This window comes from Apodemus sylvaticus, chromosome 12 (assembly GCF_947179515.1).
Source record: "Apodemus sylvaticus chromosome 12, mApoSyl1.1, whole genome shotgun sequence".
In the NCBI taxonomy this organism is placed as follows: domain Eukaryota; kingdom Metazoa; phylum Chordata; class Mammalia; order Rodentia; family Muridae; genus Apodemus; species Apodemus sylvaticus.
Genome location: NC_067483.1, coordinates 49,645,290 through 49,665,908, shown reverse-complemented (window position 1 = coordinate 49,665,908; position 20,619 = coordinate 49,645,290).

Genomic DNA, 20,619 nt, shown 5'->3' with positions numbered 1-20,619 from the left:
TTCCTGAGAATTGAACTCAGGACCTCCAGAAGAGCAGTCAGTGCTCTTAACCACTGAGCCATTTCTCAAGCCCTTCACATAGATTTCTTAATAAGTTTGCATTTGGTGTGTGAATGAATAAATACATGTTAGTAGCATTATGAAGTAAATCCTAGTATTTTGCTTAGGATGCTGATGTTTTAGTGTCTTATTTGAGGATCTAAGAGTTTGATATATGGAACTTATCATTAAATCATGTTCCTCTTTCATCTCTTTTGACATAATGGCCTTAACACATTTTACCTCTGTCTAACCATTCTCTTATTGAACCATAGCTACAAGTCTTGATTCCTAAAAGAATGTTTACTCGAGGTCTGCAGTTTGTACTCTTCCCTTTCTTTTCCTTTTCCTTGGTGTTATGTCATTATTATCCTTGGATTTCAGTGATTCATACTTGCATATACGTGCACGTAATTTCAATGTCTCTGGCTCTTCACCAAAATGTTCTTGATTCTTTGTGCTCAGAATTCACCATGAAGAATACACTATCTTTCTTAATTAATATGTCTTGTTATTCTGCAGTTTGTTCTGTGACCATTGCTAATATCTACCTACTCTAGCTGTACTCTAGCTAAAATAAATTTCCAATTCTTTTCCCTAACTTCTATTACAGTCTACTTTTCAAAATCACCCATTCTTTTTACTCTACTGCTAGAGTTCTTGCTTACCCAATCCATATTAGTAAGCTGCTATATTCTGTTCTAGGTTTCTTACTTCCTTTCAATCTTTTGTACTTCCTCCACAGTGGTCACTTTGAGTGGTAAAATTACCAGGCAGTTGAATAAAATGCCATCTCACTGCTACATTTTAAATTAATAAACTTAGCTTTCCAATTTTCTTACATTACCATAGTTTGATACTCTCTTAAATGTCATAGTTTATGCTCTCTTAAATATATTAGTCTGTGATGTTACACATTATTTATTCATATCAAAAAATCTTATTCATTAGACAAGAATTCTTGTTTTCATTCTTTACAGTTCATTAAATGAGAGACATTTAACACCTAAAGAATTAAACAAGGTCTTTGGAGATTAAGAATCGAACAATTTAAAATGTTTGCAAACTAGGTAAGAGATTATACATAGAGTGAAATAAACACAAATATATATATATAGCTGATATATAGAATTTTACAGAATTCCTAAAAGTGTTTAATGAAACATGTAGATCAAAAATACTTTCTCTGTGGAAATATGCATTTAAATTTATAAATTTTATATTAAATTTAATATGCATTAAAATTATGAAGAAGGATGAAGTATATATGCAGCCTGGAACAATATATTAATAGTGGTAAAAGATGTTAAGAAGATGCAGTGGTGGGATATAATGACAGTGCCTCTTTAGGATGGCATGCCAAAGTGAACTTGGTAACTGGCCACTGTGCTATGTGCGTATTTATGTTCTATCCCTCCCTCTGATTTGAATAGAAGATACTGAAGGAGCTGAGGGAGTTTTCAGCCCCATGGAGGGAGCAACAGTGCCAAAAGGCTAGATTTCCTGGAGTTCCCAGGTACTGGACCACCAACCAAAGAATACACATGGAGTGACCCTTGCACTGGCCACATATGTGGCAGAGGATGACCTTGTTGGACATTCTGTGGGAAGAGAGGCCCTTGGGCCTGAGGGTGTTTTATGTTCCAGTGTTGGAGAACTGGGGTGGGTGGGAAAAGTCTTCACTGAGAACCCTCAAAAAATGTATGTTATTAATTCAAAGCATACCTAAAATCTTACAGTTACTTTTATCTTTTTCTTCTTTTTCTTTTTTATTGGATACTTTATGTATTTGCACTTCAAATACATTTCATATTGTTATCCCCTTTCCCAGTTTCCCCTCCAGAAACATACATTTCAAATGTTATCCCCTTTCCCAGTTTCCCCTCTGGAAACTCCCTATCCCATCCTCCCTCCCACTGCTTCTATTGGGGTGCTCACCCACTCGCCCACCCATCCTGACCTCCCTGTGCTGGCATTCTGCTACACTGGGGCATCGAACACCCTCAGTCCCAAGGGATTCTCCTCCCACTGATGTCCAGCAAGGCCATCCTCTGCCACCTATGTGGCCAGTGCCATGGATTGCTCCATGTGTATTCTTTGGTTAGTGGTCCAGTGCCAGGAGCTCTGGGAGGTCTGGCCTGTTGAAACTATTACTCCATCCATGGGTCTGCAAACCCCCTCAGCTCCTTCAGTCTCTTCTCCAAACTCCTCCATCAGAACCCCAGTGCTCAGTCCAGGAGTTGGCTGTGAGCATCTGCCTCCGTATTTTTCAAGCTCTGGTACAGCCTCTCAGGAGACATCCATATAAGGCTTCCAGGCATTCACAATAGCATCCAGGTTTGTTGGCTGTATATGGGATGGATCCACAGGTGGGGCAGTCTCTGGATGACCTTTCCTTCAATTTCTGCTCCACACTTTGTCTCCATAGTTCCTCCTGTGAGTATTTTGTTCAGCCATCTAAGAAGCACTGAAGCATTCACATTTTGGTCTTCCTTCTCCTTAAGCTTCATATGCTATAGTACTCTTGGGCATATACTCAGAAGATACTCCAACATGTAATAAAGACATATGCTTCTCTGTATTCATAGCATCCATATTTATAATATTCAGAAGCTGGAAATAACCCAGTTGTCCTTCAAGAGAGGAATAGATACAGAAAATGTGATCTATTTACACAATGTAATACTACTCAGCTATTAAAAACAATGACTTCATGAAATTCTCAAGCAAATGGATGGAACTTCAAAATATCATCCTGTGTGTGGTAACCTAAGATACAATTCATAGTCCACAGGAAACTCAAGAAGACCAAAGTGTGGGTCCTTCAGTACTTCTTAGAAGGGTAATAAAATATTCAGGGGACAAATACAGAGACAAAATGTGGAGCAGAGACTGAATGAAAGGTCACCAAGGGATTGCCCCACCTGGGGATCCATCTCATATGCAGTCACCAAATGTGGACACTATTGTAAAAGCTAAGAAGTGCATGCTGACAGGAGCCTGATATAGCTGTCTCCTAAGAAGCTCTGCTAGAGCCTGACATATACAGAGGTAGATGCTCACATCCAACCAGTGAACTGATCATGGAGTCTTCAATGGAAGAGTTAGAGAATGGACTGAAGCAGCTAAAGGGGGTTGCAACCCCATAGGAAGAACAACAATATCAACCAACCAGAGCTCCCAGAATCTAAACCACCAAGCAAGGAGTATACATGGAGGGACATATGACACCAGACATATAAATACTCCTTGGTCCCATTGATGTCCCACAAGGCCATCCTATGGCAGGGAGGCAGTAGGTGGGTAGGTTTGGACATCAATGGGAGAAGAGGCCCTTGGTTCCCTGATGGCTCAATGTCCCAGTTTAGGGGAATGTGAGGGCAAATGTAAATAAATAAAATATCCAATAAAAAAATAAAAAAGAAAGGAAATATCATCCTGAGTGAGGTAACTTAGTCACACACACACAAAAAAAACACCCCAAAACACACACATGGTATGATAAGTGTAAATTAATCCAAACGTTCAGAATACCCAAGATTCAATTCACAGGATGATATCTTCTAGTTCCATCCATAGTGGAGCATGTGTCCTTGTTATATATTGGAATATATTCAACATCTTTAGCTATCAGTGAAATGCAAATCAAAACAACCCTGAGATTCAACTTCATACTAATTACAATGACTAAGTTAAAAACTCAGGGGACAACTGATGCTGCTGAGGATGTGAAGAAAGAGGAACACTCCTCCATTGGTGGTGGGATTGCAAGCTGGCACAACCACTCTGGAAATCAGTCTGTTAGTTCGTCAGAAAATTGGACATAATACTACCTGAGGACCCAGCTAAACCATTCCTTGGCATTTACACAATCACCCTTGCAACCACTTCTTTTAATTTTTATCTTTCCTGTGTTTTTAAATTTTGCTATGGGGTAATATCACAATAAAGTTTACCGCATATTGCTTGGAAACAATCATATCATTATCAAGGTTCAATGCAGGCTCAGTACATGTGAGGCCTGCGATGTTGTATTGAAGGAGTGAAATCTGAGACTTGAGAGTGCTATGATGTAGAGAGCATAGGCATCAGGGATATTTTATCAGAAATTACTACACTGTAATTATAAAAATGTTCCTAATAGTTCTTGTACATTTTATAATAAATGGCATGGTGTAGTGCACAATTAATGAGTATTAAAATTATATAGTACCCACAGTTTTAATAATGTTCAGTCTGTCAATATTGCCATATTTATAATGATTTAATCTCAATAAATGTGAGATTTATTTTTGAGAATTTCTTTTTGGTTCAAAGGAAATAGGAGCATAATTTTTCCTCTTTGACAGAACTTTATAGAAACTAGAGAAGCTCTGCTATAAAGATCTGTAGAGATTGCATAATTACAAGTCGATTTTGACTCAGTTCCTTGGAAACCAACTACTGATAATAAAAGTGTCCTTTCTTCTTTACTTTTTTGATATTATAATATAGTTACATCATTTTTATTTTATTGAAATAGATTTTATTGAAACTGAATCAGATATAATAAATGCAGATATGTTTTTATTCCTCTAATTTGTCTAGATTGTTCATATATTTCCACCTATCTTGCTCCACCCCTTTTCTGTTTCTCATTAGAAAATAAACAGGCCTGTAAGGGAAAATAATAGGATATATAACATAATATAATACAATATATTATAATAATATATGATAATATATAGTGTAAAAGGCAATACATGAACAAACACATCAGAATAGAGCCATACAAACAGGAGCATTGGAACAATCCAGACTGAAGAGTGTGTTTAAGAAGTCTGCAATGTAATAAACTTTGTTAACTTTGCAAGATGAACACGCATATGTATATGCATGTGTGCACACACATACACACTCACACCTGCACACGCACACATTTCATTAAGAAATTGTATTCTACAGCTCACCTTTTGGACGCTGTCAGTTCAGAAGTTTATTGGCATCTATAGTAGTTCCTTACACATATTAGTAAATTCTCATCATATGCAGGCACTGCTTACATGAGTAGGATTTTAATTTAAATTCAGAACTACTGACCATGTGATCTCTGTAAATTATGGTTCTTATTGATTCCAATCAGTTAGTTATTCACAATTTAAGAAATAGTTTTCTTTACTTATTTATTGTTTTATTTGCTTTCATTTCAAATGTTATTCCTCTTCCCTAACTCCCCTCCATGAATCCCCCCATCCCAATGCCCTCCCCTTTGTCTCTGAGGGTGCTTCCCCCCCTCACCCACCCAAGCTGCCTTATCTCTCTATAATCCTCCTCCTCTGGAGACATCAAACCTGTATATGATCAAGTGCCTCCCCTCCACTGATGCCAGATGAGGCAATCTTCTGCTACATATGTATCAGGAGCCATGTATACTCATTGGTTGGTGGTTTAGTCCCTGGGAGCTCTGAGGCCAATTAACTTGATACTTTTATCATTCCTATGGTGTTGCAATCCCCTTCATCTCTTTCAGCCTTTCTACTCACTCTTCCATTGGAGTCAGTGGGCTCAGTATGATGATTGGCTGTGTGTATCTGCATCTGTCTTTGTCAGATGCTGGCAGAACCTCTCAGAAGCCAACCATACCAGGCTTCTGTCTGCAAGCATATCTTGGCATTAGCAATAGTGTCAGGGTTGGTGTCTGTGGATGGAATGGTTCTCATGGTGAGGTGATCTTTGGATGGCCTTTCTTTCAGTCTTTGACAATTCTTGTCCCTGCATTTCCTTTAGACAGGGACAATTCTGGGTTAAAATTTTTTAGATGGGTGGACATCTCCATCTCGCTACTGTAGGCCATGTCTATCTACTGGAGATCTCTTCAGGTTCTATCTCCCTGTTGCTGGGAATTTTGGCTAATGTCATCCTCATTGGATCCTGGGAGCCTTTCGCATTCCTCCCTTCTGGGACTTTCTTGTGTTTCTTCAAGTTCCCTACCACCCACTGCTACTTATTTCTATTCATCGTCCTGGTCCATTGGACATCTCTCCTGTCTCTTGCTATATCTGGTGTTATCATCTCATTGTTCTCCCTCCCCTCTCCCACCCAGCTCTCTCTCTCTCTCTCTCTCTCTCTCTCTCTCTCTCTCTCTCTCTCTGCCTTCTCTAATTATTTTGTTCTTATTCTAAGTGGGTCTGAAGCAGCCAGAGTTTGGCCTTCCTTCTTGTTAAACTTCATATGGTCTTTGAGTTGTATCATGGGTATTCTGAGTTTTTGGGCTAATATTCACTTAGCAGTGAGTACAAACAATGTATGTCCTTTTGGGTCTGTGTAATCTCAGTCAGGATGGTATTTTCTAGTTCTATCCATTTGCCGACAAAATTTGTGAAGTTGTCATTTTAATAGCTGAGTAGTATTCCATTGTGCAAATGTATCACATTTTCAGTATTCATTCTTCTACAGAGGGAAATCTCAGTTCTTTCCAGTTTCTGGCTATTATAACTAAGGCTGCAATGAATATAATAGAGCTCATGTCCTTGTTATACTTTGGAGCATCTTTTAGGTATATGCCCAGGAGCAGTATAGCTGGGTCCTCTGGTAGAGCTATTTCAGATTTTCTGAGGAACCAACAGAATGATTCCCAGCACAATTTTTTTCAAGTTTTAAGAATATAAACCAAAGGGAAGGAGGGCAAAATAAAACATCCCAATAAAAATATCTATTGTAACCTTTCCACATAAATTCTTAACAATATTTCTTAAAGATATATATTCAACATGTTTTGTACTCTGTATCTGAACTTTTAGTGAAAATAATAAAATATTACATATTTCTCATAAACTTGAGAATATTTAATTGTTTGTACTTGTAAATAAAAATGAGTGAGAGTTCTTGGTAATTACAGACTATTTTTTATAACACATAAGTGTTTTAGTGGTGTAACTTTGATTTTCCTTGCAGAAAATGCAAATTATGTGCTTGATAATTATTTAAAGTAGTTATTTAACTTTAATTAAATTATCCTTAAGTTTTAAATACATATACACATATATTTATTGTTTAGGCATACACAATATATCTCTTAAAAATTATAATTGGTCATTTTTGCTGATGACTGCACAGGTCTATACACATCTTAATCTAAATTGTCCTTTTACTTCCATTTTCCTGTTAATAGTAAATAACTTTTACTGAGCACCTCATTTGCTAAGATATTGCTTTGTCCAGTTTTCATTGTCTACTTGACATAGGTTAGAGTCACTGGGAAAGGGGAACTTATATTGAAGAAGTGCCTTCATCAGGTCTGCTCTTGGCCAATGTCTTTGACAAATTTTCTTTATTGATGTGGATTGACCCAGTTCACTGTGAGAATCTAGATCATATCCATAGGCTTAATAAGAATGTTAAATGTCCATGAGCCAGAGATTCATCCTAAGAACAAGCTAGTAATAAATGTTCATCCATGGTTCCTGTTTTAGATCTTAACTGTCCCCAGTGATAGGTTGTTAACCTGCGAGTATAAGATGAAGTAAACTTCTCCTCCTTGAAGTAGCTTTGTGTTGTGGCATTTACCACATACAATGAAAATAAAATGCCAGAACAGTTATATAGTAAGCTCATTAACAAATCACATCATGATGATAATAATTGCTATATAATAGTAATCCAGCCACTCGCCCTTGCTCTATAAGTGGAATACTTATAGGAGCACTTTTAAATTTTGTCCACATTTGACACAACCATGAGCACAAAAGTGATTGCTAGAGGTATCAGTTATATAAAAAAATGCTCATATAATCCTATGAGGCTTACTAGACCCAACTGCCTTGAAAGCCTAAACATCTAAAATAAGTATTTTAAAGTAAAGTACTAGGCAATTTTAAAAGGGATTGAACTATGGAATTCCTATATCCCAAAATTATTCCCAAAAGAGTAACTTTATAGCAATAATTACATTACTCAAGATAATAATAATTTGGGCACATTCTTAAGAGAATTAACTTGGATTTTAAAATATATTAACAAATCATTAAGAGTTATTATTGATATAATAATATAGCAAACGTAAACCAAATTTCAACTATTTATTACATGTCAAAATTATAAATCATATTCTGTTCTATTTTATTCATCTTTTTTATCCTTTTATATTTGGCAGATTCTTTCAAACTAGATTAGGCTACCCTTAAACTCATTCTTTTGCCTCAGCCTATAAGTAAGTACTACACCAATCATAATGCCCACCTGGTAGAACTCAGTATTCTGTATAATTTTCTTCGGGGGAAATGCTTATTACATGCTATCTGAAATACATATCATGCTGTTTAAAAGGAATGCTAATATTCACTGTTTGTGGTAAAAAAAAATAGAGGGAATCAAATTGAGAAAATACTTCTATTCATAGTTCACATCCAAGCAAAACTATCCTGTACTTAAGAACTGGCTCTTGAAGATAGAGAATTCACTGTATGTCTGTTGAGTGGTTCCTCTAGTAGAACACAGGAGTTGTTAATGCTAAAGTACTGAAATGACCATGCACATTCTTGTTTTCCTGACTACAACCTAAGTGAGTGTCAATCTGCTGATGAATAATGTGTCAAATTTTATCTAACCACAACCTTCAAATCCCATTAGAGTAAGAGCTGTGGGCCCGACTCTGTCTACAGCACAGAAACCTTCCCTAAAGAAACCAAAATAAATGTATGTTTTATAGACACAGATCCACATTACATTCACTGTAGGACTTTATAACTAGCTATATAGCTATAGTGTAGGTAGTCAGAAGAAAGGGGTATCAACAAATCATAAACAACAACAACAACAACAACAAAAAAAGCAAGCTGGGCAGTGGTGGCACACGCCTGTAATCCCAGCACTCTGGGAGGCAGAGGCAGGCGGACTTCTGAGTTCCAGACCTGACTGGTCTACAGAGTAAGTTCCAGGACAGCCAGGGATATACAGAGAAACCCTGTCTCGAAACAACCAAATCCAAAAAACCAAAAAAAAAAAAAAAATGCAGAATGCTTATAATCCATGCTAAAACTTTTATGTTTGGAGATTGTAGAATGGTTGAAAATGACATTTCCACTTAAGAAATATTAGCCTATCTAAAATATGGAAAACAGATTGTATAAAAGAGAACTTAATGACTGAATGCGTATGTAGAAGTTACTCTTTAGGACAAAAGACTAGAAGAAAAAGAATAAGTTTCTGAGCTGAACATGGGACTGGCTCATGTAGATAAGAGAGGCAAGAGTTAGGCCTTCTTCATCAAAGCAGGCAGAGACGTTGATGGCAATTTGATGGGAAGTTGTCTTTTCTTGTTGTTGTTGTTTTCTGCTTTATTTGTTTTATTATTTATTATCTTTCATTTTAATTACATTTCAAATGTCATCTTCTTTCCCAGTTTCCCCTCTGCAAACTCCCTCTCCCATGCCCCCTTACACTGCTCTAGGAGGCTGCTCCCCATCCACTCCCTCCTCACTGCCTCTACACTGGGGTATCAATCCTTCACAGGACCAAGAGCATCCCCTCAATGGGAGGTTTACATATTGATGATTGGTGGGTGGTGGGGCAAAGTATGATTAAAAGATGATTTGTAGCAGCTAAAGAAATGTTGACATCATATAATAAATTGAATATGGAACCCCCAAAAAGGCAAATTCTGTGAAGGAAGAAAATGCATTTCATTTGAGTTTAAAGTTACAATAGAGTGTCTAATAACTGATCTTCAAGAAATACTTGATTTTTATAAGTCTAGTTTTACTATAAAGCTTTGGCACGGTAAGGACTCATGGCAGATAAGAGCATTTGATATATAATTCATCCTCTGACTATCTCCTGGAAGCTCATTATATGATCAAATGAAGGAAAAATTTTAAATTATCCCTAAAATTGACTAAGTTTGAAAACCATGTTTATGAGGTAGATATAGAAAACCAAAATTGAAACACAGTAAATAAAATAAAACCCAGTGATATATAAAGAGATTTGGGAAATTTAGTGTCCCGACATTTTAAGGAGGACTATTTAGTTTACCTTGTTTGAGCCTCATTTTAGTTAAAGAAAAATTCCAAATATACTAGACAGACTGAGAAACATTGGAGATAGTGTGAAATGATCTTAGCAAGGATCATTTCCAATAGAGTGTTGGGAAATGAGGCAGAGAAAATTGGCTAAGGAGATACAAAGGAGAATGGAGTGGATGCAGTATTCCAGGAAATCCTAACACTGAAATAATTCAAGTGCAGGGCAATGAAGGCTTATATATAATTTGCTGTGGCATCCAGGATTTTTTTTTCACATTAAAAATTCAGTATTAAGTGTGTTTATTACATCATCCATAAGATATAATTGTGCAGATAGATGTAATTAGTGCTTTGCTGCAAAGTCTGCAGAACCTAAAATCTTAAAACAGTGGTTTTCAAGTTTCTTAATATTACAACCCTTTCATACTGTTCATCATGTTGTAGTGACCTCCGATCATAAAATTATATTTGATGCTACTTCCTAACTGTAATTTTGCTACTCTTAAGAATCATAATGTTAATATCTAATATATAGGATATTTGATATGTAATCCCTGTGAAAGTTTCATTTGACCCTGAAAAGGGTCACATCCCCAGGTTAAGAACAGCTGTCTCAAAGGAAACCATAAGGCCTATGAAAGAATAAAAATCCAGTCTCAATCTATAACAGATGTTACATATATACATATCAACTTCTTGCTTACTTACAATTTTGTTCAAGTTGCCTATCAATGAATCTAACTTCTATTTCATTGAGTTTTTAGGTATAGATAGTCTTCAATGCTTTGATTTCTTAGTTCCAAAACCTATGTAGTGATTCCAACTATGCTAGGTTCCTTGTTTAGCAATTTACATATATGATACTACTGAGTTTAGAGAATATCATAACAATGTTGATATAGGCCTTTAATTTTTAATTTTTAACTTTTAATTTTTTATTTTATCTTTTTATATAATCCAGATTTTATCCCCCTCCCAGTTCTCCCTCTGAGTGATCTATATCCCTTACCTCCTTCCTCCATCTCCATGAGGATTTCCCTAACACCCGCTACCCTCAACCTCACCAGACTTCCCCACTCCCTGGAACCTCTTGAGGGTTAGGTGCATCTTCTCTGCCTGAGTCCAAACCCATCAGTCCTCTGCTGTATATGTGTTGGGGGCTTCATATCAGCTGGTGTATGCTGCCTGGTTGGTGGCCCAAGGTCTGAGAGATCTCAGGGGTCCAGGTTAGTTGAGACTGCTGGTGCTCCTACAGGCTCCTTAGCTTCTGCCAGCTTTTCCTTAATTCAACCACAGGGGTCTGCAACTTCTGTTCCTTGGTGGGGTGTAAATATCTGCATCTGAATCTTTCAGCTTCTTGTTGGGTCTTTCAGAGGGCAGACATGATAGGCCACTTTTTGTGAGTGCTACATAGCCTCAGTAATAGCATCAGGCCTTGGGAGCTCCCCTTGAGATAGATCCCAGTTTGGGCCTGTCGCTGGATCCCCTTTTCCTCAGGTCTTCTCCGTCTTCGTCCCTGCAGTTCTTTCAAACAGGTATAATTATGAGTCAGAGTCTTTGACTGTATCATGGCAACCTCATCCCTTTTTTGATGCCCTGTCTTTCTACTGGAGGTGGGCTCTGCACGGTTCTGCTCTCCAGTGTAGGCCCTTTCACCTATCCCCCCCACCCCTGCTTGAGGCCTGAATAGGAAAATAAGAGAATAAATATTTGTCCTAAAAGTTGGCATGACACTGGGCTGGAACCTGCTCTTCCCTGGTTATTTTTTTTTTAACGGCCCAATATCTATCAATGTTTATTGTTTGCATTTCTTATCATTTACATTAAACTATCAAATAAAATCTCCTTGCATTAGTTCTACCTATAAAGGTGTACATTTCCAACTATAAAATGCCATTTCTGAATGCTGCTTTAACTTGAAACTGTTGAGAATTCTTAACTCTATTTCTGATAAAAATCAGGGTTGCATCTCCCATTTGTTCTTTTTTCTCTAATTAGTATAATTTAGTTATAATCTGCATTATCAAATGCATAATAGATTTCTGCAGTTCAGATGCATGCTTTTGTGGTTGTTCTAGTAGTACAACTAGTAGTCTCTTTCCATTCCTTAGATGAATTATTAAAAAAACTTAAGCACTGTCTGTTCCAAACAGCATTGCAACACTTCCAGAGACTTTTCTGTAACTTACAGTCTTATACTGCATGGATTCAATTTGCCTATATTGGCAAGATTTATGTAGGATTTATGTAATACTGTATTCTGAGTTTATTTTTTTCTCAGTATGTCAAGATTTTAGAATATACCAAGTATTCAATTTGTTGTAGAAAAAGTATAACAGTAAGTGTATTCTTTTCTTTACTGTGTCCAAACTATAAAAAGGTATGGATAATATTTGTTCTGTATAATTTATATAATAGTGATTGTACTGGCTAGTTTTGTGTGTCAACTTGACACAGGCTGGAGTTATTACAGAGAAAGGAGCCTCCATGAGATCCAGCTGTGGGGCATTTTCTCAATTAGTGATCAAGTGAGGAGGGCCCCTTGTGGATGGTACCACCTTTGGGCTGGTGCTCTTGGGTTCTATATGAGAGCAGGCTGAGCAAGCCAGGGGAAGCAAGCCAGTAAGAAACATCCTTCCATGGCCTCTGCATCAGCTCCTGCTTCCTGACCTGCTTGAGTTCCAGTCCTGACTTCCTTTAGTGATGAACTGCAACGTGGAAGTGTAAGCTCAATAAACCATTTCCTCCCCAACTTGCTTCATGGTCATGATGTTTGTGCAGGAATAGAAACCCTGACTAAGACAATGATACAAATATACAATCTCTAATAACTATAAAAATCATTTATTTCTCCAGATGTAACTAGTTTAATGATAAATTATTCCTATAGCCTTAAATTTTAGTTTAAAATCATCAAGGATTTTATGCAAATGTTGTTTATATGTCCAAATCAGGTTTACAATGGTAATACTTGAAATGCCATAGAACTTTTCGATAGTTCTATGACATTTGAGTCTGTGTTTTCTATGCAAAGTTTAGGCTGTATCTTCCAAGAAAAGCCCTAGAGTTTTCTTAAATATCAAAGCAGTTTAATTACACATTGTATAGTTTCAAGTTGTATTTTTGCAATATTAAATTGCATTGAATTCATAGAAATTGAAAAAATTACCACTGAAAAAAATTTATGCAATATCATTTAAATAAAATACAGTTTTAAATGAATGATTGTCTAAAGTGTATCAATGATTGTGCAGAGATGGATGCATTATTTGGCAGTTTTTGAATGATATATTTTGCTTATTTTGCACACAGCTATAACTTGCTAAGCTAAGACATTCTAGATATTATCATAGTTTTCTTCAATTCTACAGATATATATTTTAAAAGCTTTGACAGATGGTTGTATGCTATTTGTTCTAACAGCCTTCTGCTTCTGTTATAGTGTACAGCACAACTCCAACAGAGGTTTGGAAATATTGTAGGTTCTAGGAACTTCTTGGATATCACTACTCAGCATCTACCTGCCCTTCTCCATATTTGTCATCATGCTGATTCACTTGGGAAGTTTAGACATCTTCCTTGTTCCTATACTTACAGAGATTATTTAAACTACTTTGATTATAACTTATGGGAAATTTTAATTATTTTGTACATACCAGTAGCTTTTTAAAAACATAAACTAGGAAAATTCTTTTAGAAAGTATGTAGTGAAATAATGATTGAATAACAAAGATACTTCTTTACTGAAAATTTCAATGCTTGATTTAAACTCACAAACTAAAGTTTGGGGCCTGGAACAGGGTGTCCCACAGTCACATTCCAGTTGATTTACTTACACCTTACATAATTCAGTAAAATATATTATTTTATTGAGCCTAACTGATGATTAGTTAATATGGTGAAGAAATGAATTAGTGCATATATATGGAGTAAGATCACAATCAAGCAATCAGTAAGATCAATCAGTGTACAGCGTTGTCTTTCTGATAGGTTTACATGGTGAAGAAGATATCACCTTACTCAAATTTATCCTCAAAAACATCTTCTATTACTATAATATATCAAATTGAATCTTTTAACTTAATATAATCAAACATGGAAACATAGATTTGTAATCATTGCCATAGTAATGCTGTGGAGTCCAGTAGAATCTCTATATCAGCTCCTAGGAATTTATAAACAAGTATGGAAAATTTATTTTCACTACTTAAAAGCTCTGAAAAATGTATGCCAACATTATCAGTTTCCATAGTAAACCAAATACATGAAATCACAATTATTGTAATACATATCTGTGTCTAGTATTACTATATATAATTATAGATATTAATTGAGTTCCTGAATATTTTACCTTTAATTTGATATAAGTTTTATATTTAACAATTTAAAGAACAATATATTCTTTTCACTGGCACAATTCACTTTCATCATAAAATAAGGTAGGCTCTGGAAACTGACTTGAATCTTGTATGGCATATTCGCAGTGAACTTATAATACAAAAAGGAAATAAAATGTCAAGCTATATCTAGTCAAAATGTATCACATATATGCTTGTTTACTAATGAGAGGCAGAAGTAGGTGGATATGAATGGAAGGAAAAGTGGAAAGGAACTGAGAGGAACTAGGGAGGAGAAATCATAGTCAGAATATATTATGTTTAAAAATATTTTTCTTTTTCTTTTTTTTCACAAAGAATATAGAAAATAAAAAAATTTAAAAAACAATGTTGAACATTTTTTTTATTTTCTACATTGTTTGTTTACATTCCAAATATTTCCCCTTTCCTGGTTCCCCCCTCCCCATAAGTCCCATAAGCCCTCTTCCATCAGTCCATTCTCCAATCAAACCCCTCCCACTTCTCTGTCCTAGTAATATCCCCTACATTGCTGCATTAAGTCTTTCCAGGACCAGGGCCCTCTCCTTCCTTCTTCTTGGGAATCATTTGATATGCTAATTGTGACTGGGTTATTAAGAGCTTCTATCCACTTATCAGTGACTGCATTCCATGTGTGTTCTTTTGTGATTGGGTTACCTCACTTAGGATTATATTTTCCAGTTCCAATCATTGCCCTAAGAATTTCATGAATTCATTGTTTATAATTGTTGAATAGTATTCCATTGTGTAAATACACCACATTTTCTGTATCCATTCCACCACTGAGAGACATCTGGCTATTATAAATAAGGCTGCTATGAACAGAGTGAAGCATGTGTAATTATTGTATGCCAGGGAATCCTCTGGTATAACAGGGTTCTCAGGAAGTGTCATGTCCACTTTTCTGAGGACCTGCCAGACTGATTTCCAGAGTGGCTGTACCAGCTTGCAATCCCACCAACAGTGGAGGAGTGTTCCTCTTTCTCCACATCCTCTCCAATACCTGCTGTCTCCTGAGATTTTAATCTTAACCATTCTGACTGGTATGAGGTGATGTCCCAGAGCTGTTTTGATTTGCATTTCCATAATGACTAATGATATTGAACATTTCTTAAGGTGCTTCTCAGCCTTTCAAAATTCTTCAGCTATCTAACTTATTGAGTTCTTTGTGTATATTGGATATTAGCCCTCTGTCGGATTTAGGGTTGGTGAAGATCTTTTCCCAATTTGTTTGTTGCTGTTTTGTCCTTTTGACAGTGTCCTTTGCATTACAGCAACTTTGTAATTTTATGAGGTCCCATTTGTCAATTCTTGATCTTAGAGCATAAGCTATTGGTGTACTGTTCGGGAATTTTCCTTGGGGCCATGTCCTCAAGGGTCTTCCCAGTTTCTTTTCTATTAGTTTCAGTGTGTTTGGTTTTATGTAGAGGTCTTTGATCCACTTGGAGTTGAGCTTAGTACAAGGAGATAAGAATGGATTGATTTGCATTCTTCTGCATGCTGATTTCTAGTTGAGCCAGCACCATTTGTTGAAAAGGTTATCTTTTTTTCCACTGGATGGTTTTAGCTCCTTTGTCTAAGATCAAGTGATCATAGGTGTGTGGGTTTATTTCTGGGTCTTCAGTCCTGTCCATTGATCTACCTGCCTGTCACTGTACCAATACCATGCAGTTTTTAACACTATTGCTCTGTAGTACTGCTTGAGGTCCGGGATACTGATTCCCTGAGAAGTTCTTTTATTGTTGAGAATAGTCTTAACTATCCTGGGTTTTTTTGTTATTCCAGATGAATTTGAGAATTGCTCTTTCTAACTCTATGAAGAACTGAGTTGGGATTTTGATGGGGATTGCATTGAATCTGTATATTGCTTTTTACAAGATGGCCATTTTTACTATATTAATCCTGCCAATCCATGAGCATGGAAGATTTTTCCATTTTTTTGAGGTTTCTACAATTTCCCTCTTCAGAGACCTGAAGTTCTTGTCATACAGATCTTTCACTTGTTTGGTTAGAGTCACACAAAGATACTTTATATTGTCTGTGGCTATTGTGAAGGGTGTCATTTCCCTAATTTCTTTCTCACCCTGCTTATCTTTTGAGTATTGGAAGGCTACTGATTTGCTTGAGCTGATTTTATAACCAGCCATTTTGTGAAGTTGTTTATCAGCTTTAGAAGTTCTCTGGAGGAGTTCTTTTTTTTGTGGGTGGGGGGGGAGTCACTTAAGTATACAATCATATCATCTGTGAATAGTGATAGTTTGATTTCTTCCTTTCCAATTTGTATCCCTTTGACCTCCTTATGTTGTCTAACTGTGCTACCTAGAACTTCAAGTACTATATTGAGAAGATAATGAGAGAGGGCACAGCCTTGTCTAGTTCCTGATTCTAGTGGAATTGCTTCAAGTTTCTCTCCATTTAGTTTGATGTTGGCTATAGGTTTGCTGTATATTGCTTTTACTATCTTTAGGTATGGGCCTGGAATTCCTGTTCTTTCCAAGACTTTTAGCATGAAAGGCTACTGAATTTTGTCAAATGCTTTTTTAGTATCTAATGAAATGACTTTGTGACTTTTTTCCTTTGAGTTTGTTTATGTAGTGGATTGCATTGATGGATTTCCATATATTGGACCATCTCTGCATCCCTGGGATGAAGCCTACTTGATCATGATGCATGATCATTTTGATGTGTTCTTGGAATAGGTTGGCAAGAATTTTATTGAGTGTTTTTGCATTGATATTCATTAGGGAAATTCTTCTACAGTTTTCTTTCTTTGTTTGATCTTTGTGTGGTTTGGTATCAGTGTAATTGTGGCTTCATAGAAAGAGTTGGGTAGTGTTCCTTCTGTTTCTATTTTGTGGAATAGTTTGAAGCATATTTGTGTTAGGCCTACTTTGAAGGTCTGATAAAATTCTGCACTAAAACCATCTGGTCCTGTGCTTTTTTTTGGTTGGAAGACTTTCAATGACCACTTCTATTTCTTTATGGGTTATAGACTGTTTAGATGATCTATTTGATTCTGATTTAATTTTGGTATTTGGTATCTGTCTAGGAAATTGTCCATTTTATCCAGATTTTCCAGTTGTGTTGAGTATAGGTTTTTGTAGTAGGAGCTGATGATTTTTTGAATTTCTTCAGTTTCTGTTGTGATATCTCCCTTTTCATTTCCAATTTTGTTAATTTGGATATTGTCTCTGTGCCCTGATTTGTCTGGCTAATTGTTTATCTATCTTGTTGATTTTCTCAAAGAACCAGCTCCTGGTTTTGTTGATTCTTTGAATGGTTCTCCTAGTTTCTACTAAGTTTGATAATTTCCTGTCTTCTACTCCTCCTGGGTGAATTAGCTTCTTTTTGTTCCAGGGCTATCAGGTGTGCCATTAATCTGCTAGTATATTCTCTCTCTGGTTTCTTTTTGGAGGCACTCAGGGCTATGAGTTTTCCTCTTAGCATTGCCTTCATTGTGTTCCATAACTTTGGGTATGTTGTGCCTTCATTTTCATTAAATTCTAAAAAGTCTTTGATTTCTTTCTTTATTTCTTCCTTGACCAAGTTAGCATTGAGTAGAGTATTGTTCACCTTCCATGTGTATGTGGTCTTTCTGTTGTTTTTGTAGCTATTAAAGACCTCTCTTACTCCATAGTGATCTGATAGGAGGCATGGAATTAGTTCAATCTTCTTATATCTGTTGAGGTCTGTCTTGTGACCAATTATATGGTTGATTTTGGAGAAAGTACCATGAGGTGCTGAGGAAAAAGGTATATTCTTTTGCTTTAGGGTGAAATGTTCTATAAATATCTGTTAAATCTAATTGGTTCCAAGCTTCAATTAGTTTCATTGTGTCCCTGCTTATTTTCTGTTTTCCTGATCAGTCCATTGAGGAGAGTGGAGTGTTGAAGTCATCACAATTATTGTGTTAGGTACAATGTCTGCTTTGTGCTTTAGAAGAGTTTCTTTTACAAATGAGAGTGCCCTTGCATTTGGAGCATAGATGTTCAGAATTGAGAGTTCTTCTTGATGGAGTTTTCCTTTGACCAAAAAAAGGATCCTTCTGTGTCTCTTGTTGATTTAAGTTGAAAGTGAAATTTATCTGATATTAGAATGGCTATTCCAGCTTGTTTCCTGGGACCATTTGGTTGTAAAATTGTTTTCCAGCCTTTTACTCAAAGGTAGTGTTTGTCTTTGACACTGTGGTGTGTTTCCTGTATGCAGCAAAATATAGGGTCCTGTTTACATATACAGTCTGTTAGTCTATGTCTTTTTATTGGGGAATTGAGTCCATTGATGTTAAGGGATATTAAGGAATAATAATAACAGGATTATTACTTCCTGTTATTTTTGATGTTATTTTTATGTTTGAGTGGTTATCTTCTTTTGGGTTTGATGAAAGAAGGTTACTATCTTGCTTTTTCCAGGGTGTAGTTTCCCACCTTGTATTGGTGTTTTCAGCCTATTATCCTTTGTAGGGCTGGGTTTGTGGAAAAATATTATGTAAATTTGGTTTTATCATAGAATATCTTGGTTTCTCCATCTATGGTGATTGAGAGTTTTGCTAGGTATAGTAGTCTTGGCTAGCATTTGTGTTCTCTTAGCATCTGCATGAGATCTGCCCAGGATCTTCTAGCTTTCATGATCTCTGGTGAGATGTCTGGTGTAATTTTGATAGGTCTTCCTTTATATATTACTTGGCCTTTTTCTCTTACTGCCTTTAATATTCTTTCTTTGTTTAGTACATTTGGGGTTTTGATTATTATGTGACAGGAGGTATTTCTGTTCTAGTCCAGTCTGTTTGGAGTTCTGTAGGCTTCTTGTTTATTCATGGGCATCTCTTTCTTTAGGTTAGGGAAGTGTTCCTCCATAATTTTGTTGAAGATATTTGCTGGCCCTTTAAGTTGTAAATCTTCATTCTCATCTATACTTATAATCATTCGGTTTGGTCTTATTGTGTCCTGGATTTCCTGGATGTTTTAGGTTACAAGCTTTTTGCATTTTGCATTTTCTTTGACTGTCAATGCTTTCTATGGTATCTTTGGCTTCTGAGATTCTTTCTTCTATCTCTTGTATTCTGCTGATAATATTTGCATCTATGACCGCCGATTTCTTCCCAAGGTTTTCTTTCTCCAAAGTTGTCTCGCTTTGTGATTTCTTAGTTGTTTCTACTTCTGTTTTTAGAACCTGGATGGCTTTGCTTAGTTCCTTCACTTGCTTTTTTGTGTTTTCCTGTAATGCTTTAAGAGATTTTTTGTTTCCTCTTTCATGGCTTTTGTCTGTTTTCCCAATTTCTCCTGTATTTCTTTAAGTGATTTTTGCATTTCCTCTTTATTGGCTTCTATCTGTTGACCCATATTCTGGACTTGCTGTTGTCAGAGAATTGGGTTCGGATGCTGCCATATTGCCTTCATTTCTGTTAGTAATGTTCCTACATTTGCCTTTTTGCCATCTGGTTATCTCTGGGGTTAGTTGGTCCTGTTGCCATTGGCTGGTGCTTGAACCTCCTGTGAGCCTATAAGGCTATTTCTCTACCTCTGGATTACCTGATTTTCCCTGGCACAGATTGCCCTACTCTTGGGTGCTGTTGGAACCCTGATGTGCCTTGCCCCAAGCAATGTTATACTCGGGTTGTCTCTGTGTACCTGGTGTTGCCTGTCTGGTCTGTCCAGGAGCAAAGATGGTGGAGGCTGCAAGGACCCCTTCCAAGTGCTGGTCACTTTGCAGGGCAAACATTCCCTAACAGGGCTGGCATACAGATGACCCTCAGAAATGCCCAGGCCTTGGGCACAGGTAGAAGCCTAGCAGGCTGTGTCCTGAGCAATGCTAAACTCAGGATATCTCTGTGTACCTGGTATTGCCTGTCTCTTCCGTCCAGGAGCAAAGATGGTGGATGCTGCGGGGACCCTTTCCAAGTGCTGATCACTCTGCAGGGCAAACAACCCAGAATAGGGCTGGCACACAGATGACCCGCAAAGGTGCCCAGGCCTTGGGCACCAGCAAAAGCCTGACAGGCTGTGTACTTGGCGATGTTAAACTTGGAATATCTCTGTGTACCTGAAGTTGCCTTTCTGGTCCATCTAGGAGTGAAGATGGTAGATGCTGCAAGGACCCTTTCCAAGTGCCCATCCAAAAATATTTCTCAATAAAAAAATAAAATATTTGTTTGCCATGAAATAATATAATAGGCATACAAATAACATTTGTCTTCAAAAGCCAAC